This window comes from Schistocerca serialis, chromosome 1 (genome assembly GCF_023864345.2).
Source record: "Schistocerca serialis cubense isolate TAMUIC-IGC-003099 chromosome 1, iqSchSeri2.2, whole genome shotgun sequence".
NCBI lineage: Eukaryota > Metazoa > Arthropoda > Insecta > Orthoptera > Acrididae > Schistocerca > Schistocerca serialis.
This window is the reverse complement of record NC_064638.1, coordinates 1,158,332,243-1,158,350,368: the sequence shown is the minus strand read 5'-3', so window position 1 is coordinate 1,158,350,368 and position 18,126 is coordinate 1,158,332,243. Positions and strand designations below refer to the sequence as shown.

General features: G+C 43.9%; 1 non-coding gene across 1 annotated transcript; it reads right to left on the bottom strand.

Moving 5' to 3' along the window:
* Positions 1–275: 275 nt before the first annotated feature.
* Trnac-gca (transfer RNA cysteine (anticodon GCA)) lies at positions 276–348 on the bottom strand. The gene has a single exon. It is a non-coding gene; the product is annotated as a tRNA-Cys (tRNA).
* Positions 349–18,126: the final 17,778 nt, after the last annotated feature.

Sequence of the window (18,126 nt, the reverse complement as noted above, 5' to 3'; positions counted from 1 at the left end):
CACCACTGCTGGCGGCTCACCTCCAACTGCGCAACGCTACGCGCTGTTCACATCCAACTGCCCAACACTACAATAGCGAATATTACAACAATGCCAACCAGCCACAGACTGCACACAGCACAGCCAGTGATTTTCATACAGAGTGCTACGTGGCGTTACCAACATACAAACCTAAGAAGCCTACTTACACGTTCAGCTGCTCTGTCAAGGCCTTTGCTGTCTCTGCCATCAGTAAACCTCAGTTTATGTAGGGTGAAGCGACGAATGAAAATTTGTTCCCTGGCCAGGATTCGAACCTGGGACTCCTGCTCTGCAGGCAGATGCGCTAACCACTACGCCACCCTGGCACAGTGGCTACGCACAACTGCATGAACTCCTCAGTCCAAATTCCCATTCACACCTCAGTCCACTTGGTAGGTAGCATCTCCCGTGTCATTCGATGCTGAGGTGCTATTCTGGTACAGCTGGAGAGCCTCTGCAATGCTGTTTGAGTTCAAGGGGTTACCAAGTGGGCTGAGGCATGAATGGGAATTTGCATTGAGGATGGAGACATGCTACTATAGTCCGTGCAGTTGTGCAAAGCCTCTGTGATCTGCCTAATGAGCAGAGGACATAGATTAGACTCCCAGCCTTGGTATAAAATTTCATTTGTCTCTTCAGTCTGCATATATACATCACAGATATTTGAGACTTGAAAGGGCCTCTGGGGCTGTATAGTATTATTTGGGTTGTGTTCCTTCTACCCGAACTCTAATTCCCCATTCCTTTAGTTCTTGCTCATCGTGTAAATAGAGGCTTCTAACTGTCTCCCTCCCTTCCCAACAACTGCCTCCCTTTCATGCCCTTCGACTCTTTAAAAGTGCTGTCTGGTTTCTGTTCAAGTTGTGACATCCAGGTCCCCGTATTGTACACCTGCGACCTTGGATTATAGCCTGCAATTCGTTTCAGAAAAATAAGGTCACCATCAGGACTTCCAGGGCAGCAGCTCTTAGGTAGGGGTTGCTCACAGGAAAAAGATTTCAGATGTTTACTAACATATATCACAAAATTTTGAGCAATCTGTTCCTGTGTGATCACTACTGTATTGTATGGCAGCGAAGCTTGCACGACCATCGCGAGGAAAGAGCAGTTTTTATTTCGGTTGTCTCAGAAGGAGCTAGAGATCTCAAGCAGGAGCAAATTAGCGATCACGGAGCTGTTCTACAGCGAATGGGCGTCATCTGTGGCTGTGGTTGGTCACACACACGTACTGTGTGAGTGTCTCGACGTCTGTTGCATGTTGCACTCCCTAGAGCTTCTCTGTTCGTTAGGAGACCTTCAGAGGTGCATGAAGGAGCCATCTGAAGTGGATATTTAAGGGAAATGGACCTACCGACGACAACAATGCCCTGCGGCTCATCGTGAGAAACGGAATCCTGATAGCACAGAAGAGGAGAACAGTTTCATTTCGGGTGCCTTCGATATCTGCCTGTCAGAGCCGCGCAAACGGTCCTGAGACTAAGCGGATGCCTACTACTTCTGATTTGCTTTTGATCGCAAGTGCCATACGACTCTGGAACAAATTTCCCAGTAAACCAGCATCTTATCCGAAACCACTCAGCTTTCAAGAGAAGATAAAAGCCTTATCTTTTACTTATCGGCGCAGCTTCCTTCTCTGTATTTGCCAGCTGTTTTCTCTCTGTCCAACACAGGGAACCGGTATCAACTTCTCCACTTTTCCATTTTGCGTTGCTGCCATCTATTTCCGTTAGATGTCACTGCTGTTATTCGACAAGTTCGTAAATGTTGAACTACGTGTACTTATTATTAATTATTAGTATTGTCAGTATAATAATAATAATTGTTGTTGTTGCGGTCTTCAGTCCAAAGACTGGTTCGATGCAGCTCTCCATGCTACTCTATCCTGTGCAAGCCTCTTCATCTCCGAGTAACTACTGCAACCTACATCCTTCTGAATCTGCTTACTGTATTCATTGATTGGTCTCTCTCTGCGGTTTTTACCCCCCCCCCCCCCTCCCCCTACGATTCCCTCCAGTACTAAATTGGTGGTCCCTTGATGGGTCAGAACGTGTCGTACCAACCTCATCCCTTCCTCTGGTCAGGTTGTGCCACAATTTTCTCTCCAATTCTGTTCAGTACCTCCTCATTAATTATGTCATCTACCCACCTAATCTTCAGCTTATCCTCTAGCACCACATTTCGAAAGCTTCTATTCTCTTCTTATCTAAGCTATTTATCGTTCATGTTTCACTTCCATACATGGCTACACACCATACAAGTACTTACCGAAAAGACTTCCTGACACTTAAATCTATACTCAATGTAACAAATTTCTCTTCTTCAGAAACGCTTTGCTTGCCATAGCCTGTCTACGCCTTATATCCTCTCTAATTCGATCATCATCAGTTATTTTGATCCCAAATAGAAAAACTCGCCTACTGCTTTAAATGCCTCATTTTCTAATCTAATTCCCTCAGCTTCACCCGATTTAATTCGATTACATTCCATTATTCTCTTTTCGCTTTTGTCGATATTCATCTTATATCCTCCTTTCAAGACACTGTCCGTTCCTTTGCTGTCTCTGACAGAATTACAATGTCATCGGCAAACCTCAAAGTTTTTATTTCTTCTCCCTGGACTTTAACTCCTACTCCATATTTGTCTTTTGTTTTCTTTACTGCTCACTCAACATACAGATTGAATAATACCCAGGATGCGCTGCAACCCTGTCTCAGAGTAATAATAATAATAATAATAATAATAATAATTAGTATTATTACTGTTATTATGTACTTCTTATGCGCTATGCTATTGTAATGTTATCTCACTGAAAATGTCTGGCTAGATGTAACATAGGACCTGAATGCCCTAATCTTGCAAGGCGAAGTAAATGCATAAATAAATAAATGATTTCCAGATTACCTGAAGTCAGCTTTAAAAGAACAGAATGTGGCTACGCAGTGATACTTGTGCAAGTTTGATCAACGGCCGTTCGGAAGGTTAATTAGAGTTAAGTAGGCTGTAAGAGTATCATGAAATATGTAATTGAGTTACCTACATTAAGGTACCGTAAGTCGAATTTATTTTGATTTAAAATTATAGAGCGCCCTTTGTTCTGTGCTGTGTCTCTTCCTATCAGTCTAACATCTCTGGTGATGTATTCAATTCTAAGGATCACATTTTACACCAGTATTGTAACGTGCTTCGCCGTAGGAGTACTGGAGAATATACAGGTCCTGGTTTATACACTCCTGGAAATTGAAATAAGAACACCGTGAATTCTTTGTCCCAGGAAGGGGAAACTTTATTGACACATTCCTGGGGTCAGATACATCACATGATCACACTGACAGAACCACAGGCACATAGACACAGGCAACAGAGCATGCACAATGTCGGCACTAGTACAGTGTATGTCCACCTTTCGCAGCAATGCAGGCTGCTATTCTCCCATGGAGACGATCGTAGAGATGCTGGATGTAGTCCTGTGGAACGGCTTGCCATGCCATTTCCACCTGGCGCCTCAGTTGGACCAGCGTTCGTGCTGGACGTGCAGACCGCGTGAGACGACGCTTCATCCAGTCCCAAACATGCTCAATGGGGCACAGATCCGGAGATCTTGCTGGCCAGGGTAGTTGACTTACACCTTCTAGAGCACGTTGGGTGGCACGGGATACATGCGGACGTGCATTGTCCTGTTGGAACAGCAAGTTCCCTTGCCGGTCTAGGAATGGTAGAACGATGGGTTCGATGACGGTTTGGATGTACCGTGCACCATTCAGTGTCCCCTCGACGATCACCAGTGGTGTACGGCCAGTGTAGGAGATCGCTCCCCACACCATGATGCCGGGTGTTGGCCCTGTGTGCCTCGGTCGTATGCAGTCCTGATTGTGGCGCTCACCTGCACGGCGCCAAACACGCATACGACCATCATTGGCACCAAGGCAGAAGCGACTCTCATCGCTGAAGACGACACGTCTCCATTCGTCCCTCCATTCACGCCTGTCGCGACACCACTGGAGGCGGGCTGCACGATGTTGGGGCGTGAGCGGAAGACGGCCTAACGGTGTGCGGGACCGTAGCCCAGCTTCATGGAGACGGTTGCGAATGGTCCTCGCCGATACCCCAGGAGCAACAGTGTCCCTAATTTGCTGGGAAGTGGCGGTGCGGTCCCCTACGGCACTGCGTAGGATCCTACGGTCTTGGCGTGCATCCGTGCGTCGCTGCGGTCCGGTCCCAGGTCGACGGGCACGCGCACCTTCCGCCGACCACTGGCGACAACATCGATGTACTGTGGAGACCTCACGCCCCACGTGTTGAGCAATTCGGCGGTACGTCCACCCGGCCTCCCGCATGCCCACTATACGCCCTCGCTCAAAGTCCGTCAACTGCACATACGGTTCACGTCCACGCTGTCGCGGCATGCTACCAGTGTTAAAGACTGCGATGGAGCTCCGTATGCCACGGCAAACTGGCTGACACTGACGGCGGCGGTGCACAAATGCTGCGCAGCTAGAGCCATTCGACGGCCAACACCACGGTTCCTGGTGTGTCCGCTGTGCCGTGCGTGTGATCATTGCTTGTACAGCCCTCTCGCAGTGTCCGGAGCAAGTATGGTGGGTCTGACACACCGGTGTCAATGTGTTCTTTTTTCCATTTCCAGGAGTGTATTTCGAAAATATCAGCTCTAACATGTTAACAGTGTGTTATAAACAATAACATTAATCTCTTTAGTTTCACGATCTCACAATAATTCCAGTCCACCGTCTAAACACTTGTTTCCACAATAGAACGTGCAAGAATAAACCCGCAAGACTTCCCATATATTTTAGTTTTATCACACAGTTATTGTACATATATTTTCTTTGTTGATAGATATTGCGTTATTTTTTTTTTATAAATTCAGCTGTGTAGGAATGACAGTACTCATGGTAAGACTCATATCATTTTCAGCCACAAGTCGAGGAATGCATTTATTGGAATTTTACCTGCAGTTCGAGGAACCTAGAGAAAAATGTTTCTATGCAGATGGTGGAAAAGTAAAACATAGATATTTGCGTATTTGAAAGCTCGATTTAGGCCTGATAGTCCAGAGAAACTTCCTGAAACCTAACCATAGACACACACAAATTCCACCATGGCAACAAAATAATTTTTACCCTTCATTGTCGCTGCTACGAAGGGCGTTTAATAATTAGTGTAACTTTCTTTTTTCTCGGCCAATTCAGGTTGCAAAAACGCGGAATTTGTTGTGGGGCATCGTGAAATATTCTCGCTTCAGCCTCGATAGTTTCATGAAGTTCCGATAGGCGCCGGCGCTGTACGCAGCCTTCAAAATGGCGTCTGTAACGAAGGTGCGTTCGAAGCAGAGACATATCATTGAGTTTCTTTCGGCGGAAAACCAGAGCATCGAGGATATTCATAGGCGCTTGCAGAATGTCTACGAAGACCTGGCAGTGAACAAAAGCACGGTGAGTCGTTCGGCGAGGCGTCTGTGATCATCGCAACAAGGTCGCTCAAACCTGTCCCATCTCCCGCGTGCCGGCCGACCGCACACAGCTGTGAATACTCCACTGTTGGAACGTGCGGACACTCTCATTTGAGGTGATCGCCGAATCACCATTAAACACGTCGCTGCTCAACTGGACGTCTTTGTTGGTAGTATTGACACACTCGTCCACACACTCAATGGTGTGTGCCCGTTGGGTTCATCACCTCCTACCGTAAGACCATAAAGAGCAACGAAGAACTCTATGTGCGGAAATGCTTGCGTGTTACAAGGATGATGAAGGGGACCTTGTTGATGCAGCAAGAGGTTGGCCCAACGTCGACTAAGAGATTAATACCATGCAGGCATACAGTCACTCCCAGTAAGGCGGCGTACGATCGTCGCATTGAACGGAGTTTACGATGAACAATAGGGTTTGTAGCCAGGAGAGTGAGGAATCCTGAATAAAGCGACCCTGCTTTCAGAAAAAAAAGTGCTGCAATACTTATTGAATACCCTCGTAGTTTCGAGCTGCGTATATACTGTAATGCTATCTCAACTTTATGACGTCGATGTGCATATAGAGTAGTGGCTTAACAACGATGAATCTCCATAGGTATTGGTATATTACTTGACAACGAGCATAGCTTAAAAGTAGTAGAGAAAATAAAGAAAACAGTTGTAACTTTGGCGGAATTATTATATATTCCATAAAAGGCATAAATATTATGCACAAAAAAATCTAAACTCTCAACAAAGATAAAAAGTCAGTCGTCAACTGCACAAGAAACCTTTACTTCGTTCATTTTTATCAGTTTGGTGGTCGACTGTTGTCGCATATACTATGTACGAAGTGAAATCAGACAGTGAATTATTTTCCACTCATCGCACATACATATTTTTAGCGATGTCATTCTGTTTTATTGATTCTACACTCCTGCAAATTGAAATAAGAACACCGTGAATTCATTGTCCCAGGAAGGGGAAACTTTATTGACACATTCCTGGGGTCAGATACATCACATGATCACACTGACAGAACCACAGGCACATAGACACAGGCAACAGAGCATGCACAATGTCGGCACTAGTACAATGTATATCCACCTTTCGCAGCAATGCAGGCTGCTATTCTCCCATGGAGACGATCGTAGAGATGCTGGATGTAGTCCTGTGGAACGGCTTGCCATGCCATTTCCACCTGGCGCCTCAGTTGGACCAGCGTTCGTGCTGGACGTGCAGACCGCGTGAGACGACGCTTCATCCAGTCCCAAACATGCTCAATGGGGGACAGATCCGGAGATCTTGCTGGCCAGGGTAGTTGACTTACACCTTCTAGAGCACGTTGGGTGGCACGGGATACATGCGGACGTGCATTGTCCTGTTGGAACAGCAAGTTCCCTTGCCGGTCTAGGAATGGTAGAACGATGGGTTCGATGACGGTTTGGGTGTACCGTGCACTATTCAGTGTCCCCTCGACGATCACCAGTGGTGTACGGCCAGTGTAGGAGATCGCTCCCCACACCATGATGCTGGGTGTTGGCCCTGTGTGCCTTGGTCGTATGCAGTCCTGATTGTGGCGCTCACCTGCACGGCGCCAAACACGCATACGACCATCATTGGCACCAAGGCAGAAGCGACTCTCATCGCTGAAGACGACACGTCTCCATTCGTCCCTCCATTCACGCCTGTCGCGACACCACTGGAGGCGGGCTGCACGATGTTGGGGCGTGAGCGGAAGACGGCCTAACGGTGTGCGGGACCGTAGCCCAGCTACATGGAGACGGTTGCGAATGGTCCTCGCCGATACCCCAGGAGCAACAGTGTCCCTAATTTGCTGGGAAGTGGCGGTGCGGTACCCTACGGCACTGCGTAGGATCCTACGGTCTTGGCGTGCATCCGTGCGTCGCTGCGGTCCGGTCCCAGGTCGACGGGCACGTGCACCTTCCGCCGACCACTGGCGACAACATCGATGTACTGTGGAGACCTCACGCCCCACGTGTTGAGCAATTCGGCGGTACGTCCACCCGGCCTCCCGCATGCCCACTATACGCCCTCGCTCAAAGTCCGTCAACTGCACATACGGTTCACGTCCACGCTGTCGCGGCATGGTACCAGTGTTAAAGACTGCGATGGAGCTCCGTATGCCACGGCAAACTGGCTGACACTGACGGCGGCGGTGCACAAATGCTGCGCAGCTAGCGCCATTCGACGGCCAACACCGCGGTTGCTGGTGTGTCCGCTGTGCCGTGCGTGTGATCATTGCTTGTACAGCCCTCTCGCAGTGTCCGGAGCAAGTATGGTGGGTCTGACACACCGGTGTCAATGTGTTCTTTCTTCCATTTCCAGGAGTGTATATTAAAGGACACTACGGTTCTTATTTTGACGTTGTCGTACCGATGATGTGAGCCTTTTTCACTTCGAAAATGACAGTTTAAACCGTCGAAATCAGTAAAGTGAACCAAATAAATATTTCTTATGTACTGTCGACTGACTTTCGATCTCTATTGAAATGTACTGCAGCTGCTTAATTACAGCTATGTACAAAGTCATTATTCTAAACTCTCCTGAAATATCATCTGGCTAGAATTTCTGGTTTCTGTTCTTGGACTTAGCTGTACAATTGTTTTGGGATTGCTGTGGAAACAGTAATGGGAAGGAGTGAATTCTTAGAATAATTCTGGGAAAAAAGTATCTGTGATACGTAAATCACATAGAACAAGTGGGGCCTATTCTGGGTAACAGCTCCAGTGTTTGAATCAGTATCGAGTCATTCAGACGGAAATCGTCAAAGAAGCACGACCGTGCAGCTTGGACAGTAACAGGTTTGGCATAGACCGAATTTTGTGAGAGATGTGTACAGGAATCTTGAAGGGGGGTAGGTGGAAGAAGGGTGTGGTCGATCTTGCAATACCCTAAAACTTCCTGGCTGATCAGAACTGTGTGTTGGACCTGGAACCTTTGTCTATTGTGGACATTGGTTCCGGTTCGAAAGCCACTCTGGCACACAGTTTTGATCTTCCAGGAAGTTTCAAAACAGTGCACACTCGTTTGCAGACTGAAAACTTAACCCTGGATACAGTCCCACAGGCTGTCGCTACGCCATCTCTCCGCAGTATGCGGTCTTCCAAGAGTGCTACTACTGCAAGGTATGTAAGAGAGAACTTCTATCAAGTTTGGAAGGCAGGAGAAGCGTACTGGCGGAAGCAGAGCTGTGAGGGCGGGTCGTGAGTCGCGCCTGGATAGCTCAGGTGGTAAGAGCATTGCCCGCGGGCGCAGAAGGGTACACGTTCGATTTTCACTCCGGAACACAGTTTTAATCTGCCACGAAGTTTCAAAACAGCGCAGACTCCGCTGCACAGAGAAAGATTAATTTTGCTAAATCCTTTCGGTCAGACTTAGAGGCCCGCAATTCTATAGCTCTCATACGAGTAAGCCATAAAAGAAATTAAATAAAAAACTTAATTTTATTCATAATGGTTGCTTTTCAACTACGTGACTCTTCCTTTAAGTGATACTGACGAAGAAAATCCGCTATCAGTCGCAATGGAAGAAGGTTTATTTAAAACACGTCTGGTTTTGGGCTTATACCCATCTTCAGGTGATTACCGGGTGATCAAGAAGTCGGTATAAATTTGAAAACTGAATAAATCACGGAATAATGTAGATAGAGAGGTACAAATTGACACACATGCTTGGGATGACATGGGGTTTATTAGAACCAAAAAATATAAACGTTCAAAAAATGTCCGACAGATGGCGCTTCATCTGATCAGAATAGTAATAATTAGCATAACAAAGCAAAGATGATGTTCATTACAGGAAATGCTCAATGTGTCCACCATCATCCCTCAGCAATAGCTGTAGTCGAGGAATAATGTTATGAACAGCACTGTAAAGCATGTCCGGAGTTTTGGTGAGGCATTGGCGTCGGATGTTGTCTTTCAGCATCCCTAGAGATGTCGGTCGATCACGATACACTTGCGACTTCAGGTAACCCCAAAGCCAATAACCGCACGGACTGAGGTCTGGGGACCTGGGAGGTCAAGCATGACGAAAGTGGCGGCTGAGCACACGATCATCACCAAACGACGCGCGCAAGAGAGCTTTCACGCGTCTAGCAATACTTTGTTTTTGTTTTTCGGTTCTAATAAAACCCCATGTCATTCCAAGCATGTGTGTCAATTTGTACCTCTCTATCTACATTATTCCGTGGTTTATTCATCATCATCATCATCATCATTTAAGACTGATTATGCCTTTCAGCGTTCAGTCTGGAGCATAGCCCCCCTTATACAGTTCCTCCATGATCCCCTATTCAGTGCTAACATTGGTGCCTCTTCTGATGCTAAACCTATTACTTCAAAATCATTCTTAACCGAATCCAGGTACCTTCTCCTCGGTCTGCCCCGACTCCTCTTACCCTCTACTGCTGAATCCATGAGTCTCTTGGGTAACCTTGCTTCTCCCATGCGTGTAACATGACCCCACCATCTAAGCCTGTTCGCCCTGACTGCTACATCTATAGAGTTCATTCCCAGTTTTTCTTTGATTTCCTCATTGTGGAGACCCTCCTGCCATTGTTCCCATCTACTAGTACCTGCAATCATCCTAGCTACTTTCATATCCGTAACCTCAACCTTGTTGATAAGGTAACCTGAATCCACCCAGCTTTCGCTCCCATACAACAAGGTTGGTCGAAAGATTGAACGGTGCACAGATAACTTAGTCTTGGTACTGACTTCCTTCTTGCAGAAGAGAGTAGATCGTAGCTGAGCGCTCACTGCATTAGCTTTGCTACACCTCGCTTCCAGTTTCTTCACTATGTTGCCATCCTGTGAGAATATGCATCCTAAGTACTTGAAACCGTCCACCTGTTCTAACTTTGTTCCTCCTATTTGGCACTCAATCCGTTTATATTTCTTTCCCACTGACATTACTTTCGTTTTGAAGATGCTAATCTTCATACCATAGTCCTTACATTTCTGATCTAGCTCTGAAATATTACTTTGCAAACTTTCAATCGAATCTGCCATCACAACTAAGTCATCCGCATATGCAAGACTGCTTATTTTGTGTTCACATATCTTAATCTCACCCAGCCAGTCTATTGTTTTCAACATATGATCCATAAATAATATGAACAACAGTGGAGACAGGTTGCAGCCTTGTCTTACCCCTGAAACTACTCTGAACCATGAACTCAATTTACCGTCAACTCTAACTGCTGCCTGACTATCCATGTAAAGATCTTTAATTGCTTGCAAAAGTTTGCCTCCTATTCCATAATCTTGTAGAACAGACAATAACTTCCTCCTAGGAACCCGGTCATATGCCTTTTCTAGATCTATAAAGCATAGATACAATTCCCTGTTCCACTCATAACATAATGTACCGGGTGATCAAAAAGTCAGTATAAATTTGAAAACTTAATAAACCACGGAGGCAACAATCAGAGCAAAATGCCTCCGTCGTTTATTAAGTTTTCAAATTTATACTGACTTTTTGATCACCCGGTACATTCAGCTATGCCTTCAGGTATTCAATGTTGGAGTTCACTGTTTAACATAAAAGACAGATTATGTGGGGTGGCTAAGGAGACATAAGCGAAGTCATTGAAAGTGGCCAAGTGACAAGAGTTTAATGTACTAACGTACTTCTAAGAGAGGAGAGTTCAAAGGGTATCTTACTCATGTCGTCTCACACTAAGACCGCTGCGCCAAAATGTCTAAATTGCACACAGATTCACCGTGAAATTCTGGCAGTATGTGGTCCAAATATATTGTCGCTTACAGCCGTAGTGATACAGTGCCGACAATTTGACCAAGGCCGCACAGTCGAGGGAGATGCTGATCGTGAAGGAAGGCCATCGAGAAGGGTGACAGAGAACAGTGTCGAGAGAATCGAAGATCTGATTTGCAGCAACAGCAGACTTTCCGACGAAGAGGACGTTCATTCAGCTATTTTCGAACAGCTCCGTTATAACACCCCTCTTTTCCTCTCTGGGTGGTAGACTAATTTAAAATTATCATGTTGCTAATGGTTTGATATTAATTTGGAATAAGGCTTCGAATCCGAAGTGAAAGTATTACCCACAAAAACTCAGGTGCTTTATAACTAGATCGTTATTGGGCAATTTACTTCGTGCAATAACGATCGACAGAAATAAAAAAAAAATGTGCAAAATAATACGGAAACTAGCTAGTGAAATTTTGGTCCGAAATACTGAATTAATTTTGACTCTGTTTGGAAATTACTGCAAATGAACGGCCGCCAGCTCAGTGAGGGCGAAATCAATTAAAACTCTTGACTTTGAAATTAAATCACGTTGCTATTGTAGCATATTGGCAAGTGTGGACAGTCGCAAAGACACTGACTGGCGCTCATTATCTAAACACAATGATCACCCCTAACTATAATGTTAATTGCTATTAAACTGTTTTTCAAAAGGTAAACTTTTTGAAAAGAATAATTTTAGTATTTAAATTGACTGTTCTACAATAATAGCTTGTTTTTAAATGATTACGAAGTTCGCTACTTGGACTTATTGCTACGTAAATTACTTCCTATACTAAATTGTCTGAAAGTAAAGTAATGTTGATTATACTGCTCTGCCAAATTGTTAATAATCAGCACTTAATTAGCAAGTCCAAATAACAAACTCTTTGTTACATAAATTACTTCACACAACATTGTCTGAACATGAAGTATTGTTAACTATACTGCTCTTCTAAATTATTCGTCAATAATCAGCACTTAATTAACAGGTCCAAACAGCTAACTTTTTGTTACAAAAATCACTTCTCACAAAAAATTGTCTGAACATGAAGTATTGTTAAATACACTCCTGTGTCAAATTTTTTTGAACAATCAGCACTGAATTAGCAAGTTCAAAAAAACTAACTTGTTTGTTCACTTTCGTTTAAACTACCAAACAATTCGATTAATTTCTCTCTGCTTATCATTCACTTTCAGTTCATTAATGACACACTCGGTTAGTTATGGATACGGAGAGGATCCTGTCAGTTAATTGTTACTGAGGATTGCACACCTTAATACAGAGAAGTTGCTAATGTATTTGTTACTGGACGACTAGCAACTAACACTGGCAAGCCTTTTACAATTCTAAATGATAGACTGATCGCGTCTTACTTCATAACGGCGCCGTCGGTGCGGCGAAATCCAATATATCACGACAATGTACGGCCACAGGCTCTTCACCACAACTCCCTTTGGGTCCACAGTGCTCTTCTTACGACACTGGTTAACCTTGATGCTTTGCGCTGTGCCCAATTATTTCTCCACATTATGCCTGGCCATACCGTAACCGGGATCTTGCAGTGAAACAAGTCTTGCGTCCTCTCGCAGCAGAATTCATCGTTTGCGTCCGACCGCTCGCTACTAACCGACTCTCTTTAGTTTACGTAACGATATGCCCAGACTTGGCCAGTGCGTCTACTGCAATTCTTTGCATTCTCTTTCATTGGTTATTTTGCAAACTGGAAATTATTAACACCCATAATAATATACACAACAATCTAATAATAATAATATACATATTTATACACTTAATTTAAATGTACACAGTTAATATAGCAGGAAAAAATTCATATGTGGGCACTGTGTTGTTGCGTTACGCCGTGACCAAGCGGCGGACTACTGTCGACGAACAACTGAACGACTGGTAAAGCCTTCCTACCGTTGCTTACAGACACTTGTTGACTTTTGTCGGTGACACTTTGTAGTGTAGTACAGCATTCAATAAAGGTTACCTGGCCTGCCATAACAATGTGTAGTTAACTTTTTCAAGTCCCCTTGTATACAGGTCGAGTATCCAAACGCTAATTGCAAATATGATTCCAAAGCAGTCATTTGAAGCACCATACTCCTTTGGACACTGTATATGCATGTAAGCACATTAGTATACTCACCTCTTGTCACTTTGACACTTATCAGTTTATTCCCAAGAGTTAGCAGCTTTCACTCAGTTAACACTAGGCAGAAATCCAATCTGTATTTGGATCGCACTTCCTTAACTCTTCTGCAGAAAGATGTGCAGTATACTGCTCGGTCCGTTTTCAGTAATTTACCACAAAAATTCAAAAATATTAGCAGTAATCCACGCGATTTCAAATAGAAGCTGAAGAGTTTCCTCATGAGTCACTCTTCTATTCTGTTGAGGAATTCCTAAAAAATTAAGCTGATTCCAATGTTATATTGTTGATAGCGTTTACTTAAAATTATGACTTGACATTTTTGGGTTCACAAGCATTTTATTTTATCTGTTATTACTTCTGTGTTGTAATTTCATGTACTGACACGTTCCATGACCTAGGAGATTTGCCCCTCAGCATGGTCCTACGGAGCTAGAGGTGTAAATGAAAAAAATGCTTTAACTTCCGTCTCCTCAGGCAACATCACAAAATTTACCCCTTATGTTAAAAAGTGAGGTAGCTGAGTGAATTACTTCGGATATATTTCTTCCCACCAGTAGTCGAGGAGGATCTGCTCTAGCGCTGCGCGATGTCCCCCGATGCGCATGCCAAAAAGTACGATTGTATGAGAGAGAACTGAGAGTCACACTTTTTGGGACCATTACCCCCGTAATTCCTCAGAAAACCTTGGCGTAGGATTTCTTGTGGTGTAAATGTTCACATTAACATTATTTTGTCTTAAAAGGATTTCAGTACGATATCATTCTTGTAATAACGATTTCGAAAAATCTTACCAGCGATCTCGAGAAGGCTGTCCGGCGCTCAGATTGTGGTAGTCTTACCCTTCAGTACTGAAAGGAGTGTTTACAACAGAGCTGCCGCAATAATACAGAAAGGAATCGATTAGCAGGGTATACACATAGCCAGACCACATTAAATGCACTGCCCGACAATAACGTGGAGCACTTGGATGACAAGGGCGGGTGTTAATGTAAGTTCGTATATGTACACACCATCGATAGATATGTTAGTGATGAGAGTTCCAATTGTTCGTGACACGTACAGCGGCCTCTAGCGCCCATTAGTGTGGTTCGTGTATAGTGTTGTTACCAGACCTACGGCGTATAACGGGCCTGAACAGCGTCAGATGTTGAGTGTTCACTGTCAAGGACACAGGCATGCTGCGTATCTGTGTGAGGCGGCGTTATCAGCACCTGACAGAGTTTGTACGGGACCTCATTGTGGGTCTCCATTTGACTGTATTATTTTCGTAATAATAAAGAACAACTGCCTTCAGCCACAAATCGTGATTTTATTGAAATATATTATGAAACAATAAACAACCAGTTGCGTGCAAGAAATGTAATTTCTTTACCGGATTCGGTCCCTGAGTGTCCTTCTCCAGAAGGTTAGGTCTATCACATTATTTGCGAGTCTCAATAATAAAGTTCACGATCCATTTCGAGCACTGGGGGCTGATTTTCAGGTGTTTTGACTGTCTACATCAACTTTACAACTTTTCGTTTAATTCCGGGTCATTTCTATTAGAAGCTGTATGGTTCTTGAGAATATTTATGAACAAATACACACTTTCTATTAAACAGCACATTTGTAGAAACATTTTGACAGAGCACATTTTCGAACACAATTCAAACCAAGTGTTCGGAAATATGCTATGTGCATAAATATTCTCAAGAACCGTAAACCTAATACTATGAACAGCCCAGAATTAAACGAAATGTTGTATAGTTGATGCAGACTGTCAAAGCACCTGAAGATGAGCCCCCAGGGCTCGAAATGCACCGTGTATTTTAATAAAATCACGATTTGTAGCTGAAGGCGATTGGTTATTTATTATTACGAATATCCAGATTTGTGGGGCGTTTGAATGTGGTGATGGTCCTGTGTTTGAGTGCATGGTAACCTGAGGTCAGGCATACTTGTCACGAGGCTTCATTCAATTACGTCTGACCATCGAAACGGAGGACCGCCGTACAGTGTACCAGACACTTCGTAAACGATTCACATCTGCAGCTGCCATCCGACAGCAAGTAACGTGTTGCCTGCAACTGGGCGAAGATTTGACCCCCGTCCATCCTGGATGCTTATCTGGAGTCTTAATCAACTTGATCGTATAGTTACGCAAATATTAACACATGTAGTGTAGAAAGACAGCATGCTAAGCTTAAATACGTTCACTGGTGTGGAAAACCATCTGCAACAGGACAGCATGCACCTACACAAAAAATTAGGTGTTTGCAAAGAGATTTTTCGGCTTCATTAACAAATTTCGTGTAAATGAACTATGGGGTACGCAATTAACTCTCTAACGAACAACTAACGTAACAAACCATTGGTAGGAGACTAACATCAGCTGGACTGGGGAATTACCGTCCCATGGTTACGCTGCCGTTAACACGTGAATACAAACGGGTACGGGACGTGTGAACTGCTGATGAACGGCGTCGCGTTGTATAGAGTAATGAATCGCTGTTCTGCACTGCCCCGGCTGAACATCTTTGGTGAATATGGGGACGACCTAGAGACGGGATCCATTCTTCAAATGGTTTGGAGAGGCACACTGGAGTATGGCAAGCCGTCGGGTATTATTTAAAGCCAGAGCTCATAGTGACTGAGGGAACTCTTGACAGTACAACAATACGCCATCCTCTTGTATTGCCTCTGACGCAACAGTATTGTGGTGCCGTTTCCCAACTGGACTTTGGTCGCCCACACACGGCACATGTCTGCGTGGTGATGAGGTCCTCCTGGGGCCAGCGAGATCCCCAGATGCGCGTCAGCTACGTTTCAGTTCCATTATCCAGGCTATCAAGGACCAATTACAACCAGTTACAACAGCTGAGGGCCAGGAGAGGATCCGACGGTTTTATGAGACCCTTCCCTACCCAATCAATGCCTGCATCCAGGCCAGAGGGGATGCAACGCCGTAAAAGTGAACTCATAAGGTCAAGTTCTTTGTAAATTTCACTCGATATTCGAATTACTGAAATAACATCACATACCCTCTCAACCAGCGAGGTTTCATTTCGTTCCCTCCTCCCCTCCTGGGTGCTTCACGTTTCTTTTCTTTTCTGGGCTGTCCATAATTTGAGAAATATATAGAAAGACGTCCACGTCCTTTAATAAAGGAACCATCGTATACTCACCTTATGCGATTTACGAGACATCACGAAACACATAAATCTAGGCGACTGGGCGAAGATTTGAGCCCCGTCCATTCTGGATGCGTATCTGGAGTCTTAATCAATTTGATCGTATAGTTACACAAATATTAACACTTGTAGTGTAGAAAGACAGCATGCTAAGCTTAAATACGTTCACTGGTGTGCAAAATCATCTGCAACAGGAAAGCATGCACCTAAACATTAAAATTAGTAGTTCGCAAAGAGATTTTTCGATTCCATTAACAAATTTCGTGTAAATGAACTATGGGGAAAGCAATTAACCAACGAACAACTAAAGTAACAAATTTTGAATAACGTCAGCTTTGTTCATATTGTCAATCAGGAAATAAGAGATCTGTTGTACATTTATACCTATATTATGGATTGAAAACCCATGAAGTGAGGATCGCACATGAAATATTCTTTATTTGGATTGATTACTACTTTCGTCAAACAATCTAGCCACCTCAGATCTAAGCTATAAGATTGTTACTCTTGTTAGCAACATATAAGAGCTTACAGAATTGGACATAATAATGTAGTATGCTTCAAGAGTATATACACAAATTAGTTACAAAATACATACCATAATACATTGTTGAATAGTGCTGGTGTCATTGCGGCGTCACATATCTTTAAAACCTTTCTTAAAATGACGACATCCATGGATGAGATAATTAAAAACAGGTTTTCATCTTTCGTGGCCGCTGTAATAGCACGATGGGTGTAATAGAACGATGGTCACAAATGGTTCAAATGGCTCTGAGCACTATGGGACTTAACATCTATGGTCATCAGTCCCCTAGAACTTAGAACTACTTAAACCTAACTAACCTAAGGACATCACACACATCCATGCCCGAGGCAGGATTCGAATCTGCGACCGTAGCTGTCGCGCGGCTCCGGACTGAGCGCCTAGAACCGCTAGACCACCGCGGCCGGCAACGATGGTCACAAAACTCAATAGGTTGTAACCTCCCCACCGCAATTTTTAAAAGAAGATGTAGCAATACTTAATAGAAATGGGAGCCAAGTGTAACCTCCCTACAAAAATTTTGATAAGAAAATAACGATACTAATTAGAAATGCTGATGGACATGGCTCTATGCGTAACTTGCCCACAATCAAATGTACTGACAATGGCAACAAAAATGTGAAAATACGCAATCTGACTCAAATATAAATCCTTCAAAATTAAAGTCCATTCAGTGACAAGAAAATTCAATTAAACCGAAACATCGGTCTTTGGCCCTGTGAAAAACAATCAGAATTAAAGTCTTACCTCAGAATAAATGGATGTCACATATCTGCTCTTGTTGTTGCGCACCGCTTGGAGGAACTGCATTGCAAATAATAATATTCTCTTTTTTTGTGATTTTAGTGGAATTTCTCTTCAAAAGAAGTGGAATGAAATGGGAAGTGCAACGAAATCTTGAGTTCAATAAAAAATTAAATTTTTGAGAAAATACTTTTGAAATAAAAAATTATTATTGGGAGACTTGTTGGAGAATAATTACAA